General features: G+C 35.4%; 1 protein-coding gene across 7 annotated transcripts in view; it reads right to left on the bottom strand.

Annotated features, from left to right (window-relative positions):
- LOC106882890 (G protein-activated inward rectifier potassium channel 3) overlaps positions 1 to 7,500 on the bottom strand; it is a 216,195-nt gene that overhangs the window by 178,612 nt on the left and 30,083 nt on the right. The gene's annotated exons all lie outside the window — the stretch shown is intronic.

Raw genomic sequence — 7,500 nt, 5'->3', positions numbered from 1 at the left:
TATATGAATATGTTAAATGCAAATTGCTCGTTTTGTTTGTACACATCAACATCATTATCATCATCATCATCACTGAATCTCTGGGTTCCATTCTGGGATTGGTTGGATCAGTGGTTCTCAACCAGGGTCGATATGGCCCTTGGGGGTCCATATAAGATTTTGCAGTTTAAATTTATCTGCAAATAATCGGTTATACTTCTAAAATACACAAAATATTGTAACAATTATTTTCATACAATTCTTAATATTTAATTATAAAAGATATAAGATTTTTTTTAGCATCAAATGGTTAGGAGAATCCACCAGAATAAAATATACACCAAAAGAGTCCATAGCTAAAAATGGTTGGGAAACACCAGGTTGGATGGTTCAACAGGATCCAATGAACTCAAAGGATGTGATGGTCTCTAGTGCCAGCTTTGGCATGGTTGCTATGGCTGAATGCCTTTCCTAATGCCAACCACTTTACAGGAGTGTATTGGATACAAACTGAAGGGAGAGATGCTAAGTGGTCGCTAACACTGCTAGAAACAGCAGCAAAATCATGCCCCACTATATTTAAAAAACAAGGATGAACACATTTGATTATGAAGTCTTAGATAAACTATGACTGAAAAATGGGATGGTCATGGCAAGAATGCTTTGACCTATTACTGTATTAACCAGACTATTGGATGTTGTTATACACCACTAGTCACTATGCACTTTCTTGCACTTTCGAATGATGCCACCCCACTGGCTAGACAGGTGGGCCAACATTCACCCTAAGCAGAAAGCCAGTCCATCACAGGGTTGCCCGTTTACAGTTGAGTGAACTGGAGCAATGTGGAATGAAGTGTCTTGCTCAACAACACAATGCACCGCTGATCTGGGAATTGAAACCACAATCTTGTGATCTTGAGTGCAACACCCTAACCACTAGACCACACCTTTGAATTATAGGTGTACTCAATTAGGGCTGACCTGATAAAGGTAAAGTTACCTTTTCCAGCCATACCGACTCATAAGGGCCAAGCTCCCAGTTTCCATGGCCTATAGCTTGCCCCACCTGGATGGGATGCCGATCCGTTGCAGGATTATTCATTTTTGCCAGCTGAGTGGACTGGAACAACGTGAAGTGAAGTGTTTTGCTCAAGAACACAACGTGTTGCTTGGGCCAGGAATCGAAACCACAATCTTACGATCAGGAGTCCAACACCCCCTAACCACTAAGCCACATGCCCCCACAGGGATGACTTGAGATTAAACAACAGCGTTATCTGGCACCAAACAACAGGAGCCTCTAAGTGGTTGATAAATCTGCTGGAAATAGCAGCCAAATCATACAACACATCTTCAAGTAAGAAATAAAGATGAACACATTTGATAATGTAATCTTAGATAAACAGCATGATTGACAGGGGAGATGGTCATGGCTAAAATGAGTTACATATATGCTTTGACCTTTTGACCTCTGGGTCATTAGTCCAGCATCCTAGTTAATAGGGCACTAGGCCATCAGAACCACTATTGTAATGGACACACAATAAGCAGTCTGAATTAATGAAGAAACCCAATTTTCAGACATTAAATCATCAAAACCATTAATCATATAAGATCTAATTAAAAAAAAAGGGTGGGGACAGGACAGCAAGAATAATGGTCTTTTGTATCACTCGTTAATTGAAAAGAACATATATATATATATACATGTATGTATATATACATATACGTATATATAGATATATATATATACATATACGTATATATACATATATATATATACATGTATGTATATATACATATACGTATATATAGATATATATATATACATATACGTATATATACATATATATATATACATATACGTATATATACATATATATAACACACATATATATATACATATATATATATATACATATACATATATATACATATATATACATATATATATATGTGTGTGTGTGTGTGTGTGTGTGTGTGTGTGTGTGTGTGTGTGTATATATATATATATATATATATATATATGATAGATATATAAAGAAAACTGCTTTCATCATCTTTGATTCATTCTTCAGTTAATTAGCAATTTTGTTCCTTTGGTTAATTAATCAACAAAGAACCCATCATTTGGAAACGCGAGATAGCATCTAAATCGTTAAAAAGCAAAAAAATGAAATGAAATAGGAAGAGGAAGGTAGACCGGTAGCTTATTTAATAGCACCATCCGGGATGAGGTCATATCTGGAGAGGATTAAAACAACAAGGAGTGGAGCAGTAAAGAACTCGGTAAGTAAGTACGTAAGAAACAGAGCTTGTTGGTGTTGTTGTTGTTATATATTTTATCAAAGAGTACAATTGTTGACACTGAATGAATAAGTGAACAATTCATAAAGGCTTTGAAAAGAGCTTGGGAAGAAAGATATACATCAAGCAATGGCTGAAGGAAGACTCAGCAACAGGAGATAGAATGTGTGTGTGTGTGTGGTAGATTAGCAGCAAGGGGTCAAAAGCACTTGAACAACAACCAATATTACAAATGTAATGAAAAATTTTCCTAGCAGTGAATCAGGCATTATCATCATCAGCATCATCATCATCATCCTTCTCATCCTCATCAGCATCATCCTCCTCTTCATCCTCATCAGCATCATCATCCTCCTCTTCATCATCATCCTTCTCATCCTCATCATCATCCTTATCATCATCAACCTTCTCCTCCTCCTCCTCATCATCATCATCGTCATCAACAACACTTGATGTCTGCATAGGTCAGACAGTCTGATGGGATCTGACCAGTCAGGGGACCACAGTGTGCTCCAATGGTCTGTTTAGGGATACAGCTGAACACCTTTCCAAACACCAATGAACATGGCACCAGCACTAATGGGGTCACCTTACAAGTTGCAGGAAAACTAAAGGGCTAAAAGTGGCCCCTATAACTGAAAGAGAGAGAGAGAAAATGTAATGGTTTTAGGCAGAGTGTTGAGAGCAAGTGAAGTATGATAAGAAGGAGGAGGAGGAGGAGGAGGAGAGGAAGAAGTGGAAGAAGAGGAAGAAGTGGAAGAAGAAGAAGAAGAAGAAGAGGAAGGGGAGGAGGAAGGGGAGGAGGAGGAAGAAGAAGGAAAGGAGATTATGGGAGGGAGGGGAACAAAGGAGAGAATGAGAAAAGGAAGGAGGAGGAGGAGGAGGAGGAGGAGGAGGAGAAAATATTGTGAATATGATTTTGTGCATTTCGCGCCCCACCAAAAAATGCAAATGAATGAATAAATAAATATCTGAATAAAGTTCTCAAACAGTGTCTAGTATTGCTTCAGGTTCAAATTAGTAAAAGTCGACATTATCTGAAATACCATCTGGAAAGATATACGCACATACACGTACAAAGCATCTCATGCCCAACCCATGATGTCTTCTTCGTCATAGAAAACAATGGCTGTTCAACTGCTCACGATGTTGATGATGGTGATGGTGATGGTGATGATGATACTGCTCGTGTCTGCTTATGTTGATGGACACTCCCAGTGAAATTGTTGAATGAGAATTTATGACACAAACGCAACCAATCAAACCATTTTCGCTGTAGCCTGCAGCCTCGACGTTCCCGGAAGCTGGATGCCAGACTGTTTAGCAGAAAACCAAGAGGATGTAGCAATTCTTTCTCTCTTTCTTTGCTTCTATTCTTTTACTGGTTTCCGTCATTAGGTTGCGACCATGCAGGGGCTTGCATTCAATATTTCGGGGTTATACAGGGTGTTCAAAAAGTCTCTCCGCAGTGAATTTTTTTTTTATCCTTACCCTCCAAGATGTATCTCAAAACATCTGTAGAAGAGTCAACTTGTATACTGAAAATGAAGGATGACACTTTCAACACCTCTTATAAAGATTTTTTTAAAGTCCTGTAAAGTCTAATATATTCCTTTGTAGTCTTATCCATCTTATATTTATTTTGCAATAAAATACTTACTGCGGAGAGACCTTTTGAACACACTGTATATACACACACACACACACACACACACACACACACAAAATGGTCTTCTTTCAGTTTCTATCTACTAGGTCCACTCACAAGGCTTTTGTTGGTCCAAGGCTATAGTAGAAGACACTTGTCCAAAATATGACTGAAACTGGGGCCATGTATTAAAGAAGCAAACTTCTTACCACACAGCCACACCTGTACATATGAAAATACAATAAATACTAACATACTAAATGGTTATAATAAACCTATGTCCAACATAGTTATATTGAACATCTACTCAATTGTGATATGTAGGCATATTGAATGCATACTCAATGAATATATTGAATAGGTTTTCCCTTCAATTGTCTTGAACATGCAATCAACAGATATAATGAATATATATTCAACATATATCTACTTATACCGAATACATGTTCAACAGATATATTGATCACATGTTCAATACTTGTATTCAACATATGTCATAATCTTTACATTGAACACGTGTATATTGGGGTATACGGAGGCTTTCCAGTACATTAGACTTTAGTGGACTCTATCAACTTATCCCTCTGCTTTATTATGTAGGTCATCTTTTAAAACATATATGGATGGTGGTGGTGTGGAAGAGGGGGAGGGTGATGGTTTTAGTGATTATCTAAAACTGCTTAATATAGATCTCAGGATTAAAGAGGCAATGTAAAAGTCAAAAACAAATTTGGGGCATTAATTTCAAATAATAAAGTATAGAGAGAAAGAAAGAAACACACACATACACACACACACACACATACACACACACACATATATACATATAGTGAGAATTTACAAAAAACGAAGATGGGTGTGTAAACAACAAACAGATGTATTAGTTTAATGCTCGGGAAGTGAGAAAGTCTTTTTACATTTCGAGCCTATGCTCTTCGACAGAAAGGAACACACAAATAAACAGGGAGGGAAAATAGAAAAAGGTTTAGTGGCTAGCGATCTATCATGGCGAATGCCGGACAGAGGGGTCACACAGGAGAAAAACAAGGAGAGAAAGAAGGAAGAAGAAACAAAGAGAAAGGGGAAGAAAGGGAAAAGAGAAGACAAAAGGGAAAAAGAAAAGGAGGGAGAGAGAGGCAAGGTAACAAGTTTGGATTGAGAGAAACGACAAAAGGGGAAAACAGAAAGTACTAAAAAGTTTAGAAAAGTTCAAAAGGTTCAATCGTCGTGGTGTATTGATTGGAGCGATTTCTCATCAAAGGAAGAGTCCAGTGAAATCCATGGGTAGGAGAGGTGCAGCCGAAGTGTAGGAGTCCAAGTGTAGGAGAGTAGAAGAAAGTCCATGTGTGTATGTTATTGACAGCAACTTAGAAGTTTCAGCCAGTTAAGCCATCATTTGATGGCTTAGCTGGCGGAAACTTCGAAGTCACAGTCAACAACATTTTTGTATAAGAATAGTAAATTTGCACTCTACAAATGAATGAGTAACCCATCAGATTAATGTAACATTTCAGCAACAGTTGGAAAACCAATTATAGCAATGACTCAATCAATTCCTAGCAATATCTGAAGAAGGAATTTTTATATTCCAATACATCATATCAGACTATAATTAAATTATAACAGTTATTATAGTCCACTCTGCATTGTTGTGCCATTCAAGACACGATATATTTCACAAACAATACATAATGCTTCCAGTGAACTATAATACTCTACAATACTTTCCTAATGTAAAATAGTTATTATTATAATTGAACATAAAAATGAACATTTATTTATATATATATATATATATATATATATATATATATATATATATATATATAAAGAAAAAAAGTCAAGGTAGAAAATGCTAAAATAATTTTATCATAAAAAACATTTTAATACGGGTATCTTTTCCCAAACCACTAAGTAATGGGGACATAAACACACCAGCAACAGTTGTCAAGTGATGGTGTGGGGAACAAACACAAACATATCTATATATATATACCACGAACTTCTTTCAGTTTCCGTCAACCAAATCCACTCACAAGGCTTTGGTCAGCCCAAGGCTATAGTAGAAGACACTTGCCGAAGGTGCCACGCAGTGGGACTGAAACAAGCTTCTTACCACACAGCCACTCCTGCACATTATATATATATATATATTAAAAAAATGTAATATATATATATATATATATATATATATATATATATTAAAAAAATGTAATATATATATATATATATATATATTAAAAAAATGTAATATATATATATATATATATATATATATATATATTAAAAAAATGTAATATATATATATATATATATATATATATATATATATATATATATATATTAAAAAAATGTTATATATATATATATATATATATATATATATATATATATATATATATATACATATAAAGTCATTCAATGACAGAGAAATAGTTTGATGAAATTTCTAATACCATGACAATTTTTTCTGTAACTTTATACACTCTTTGTCATTGTCTCTTGTATCACATTATATAATCTGTTTTGTAAAATGATACATTAAGCTTTTTTATGAGTACTACAGGATTACTTGAATCCATATATTGTGACACATACATACACACACATATATTACATGTATATATATATATATATATATACATACATACATACATACATACATACATACACTAAATCATTTCTTTAGTTTCTATGGCATCAAATCAATTACGTGTGTATGTGTGTGTCTATCTATATATATATATATATATATATATAGTGCTGTTTCTTTAGTTTGGTACCAGCCAGTTACAAAGCCAAGAACCAAAACTGAACATTTTAAAAATTTTATTCATTCATTTATTTTTACTCGCCGTACTAATAGAAGATCAATTTAGTTTAATTAGTTAACATGGCAACTAAACAGCACCTGCTGCCCATTAACTGTATCTTTATTAATTATCAAAGAGCAGAAGATAAAATACACACACATATAATTATTTTCCCACTATCTTTCAGAAATAATTCAATAATGGCACATTTACCATATTGTGTAATGGGGTGGGGGTATAGATAAAGGTGTGTGTGTCTGTGGGTGTCGGGGAGAACTGTACATGTGTGTATATGTAATTGGATAACTGAGTGCCCCTTTTGGATACGGTCTACAAATGGGTGTTAAGTGTTGGATCAACTGTATTACCTGTATGTATGTGTGTGTGAGAGAGAGAGAGGGAGGGAGAGAGTGGGGGAGGGGGAGGGGGAGAAGGAGTGAGAGAGACAGACAGACAGAGTATATGTATGTGTGTGTGTGCATGAGCGAGAGTGTGAGAGCAAGTGAGAGTGTGGGAGCGAGTGAGAGTGAGAGATGCAAAATTTGTTGGGGCATATTTTCTATGGTTGAATGCTCTTCCTGTTGCCAATTCTTACCTGTTTCCAAGTAAGGTAATGTTTCTTCAAACAGACAGACATGTTTTCACAGAAGGTTAGTAACGATGGACACTGCTTGTATGACAGTGACTCTTGTTTACTACAATCACACACTGCCAAGACAAGCAAACACAAACACAAACACACACATGATG

The sequence above is a fragment of the Octopus bimaculoides genome, chromosome 21 (assembly GCF_046866305.1).
Source record: "Octopus bimaculoides isolate indiv1 chromosome 21, ASM4686630v1, whole genome shotgun sequence".
Taxonomy (NCBI): Eukaryota; Metazoa; Mollusca; class Cephalopoda; order Octopoda; family Octopodidae; genus Octopus; species Octopus bimaculoides.
This window is presented reverse-complemented; position numbering and strand designations above follow the sequence as displayed.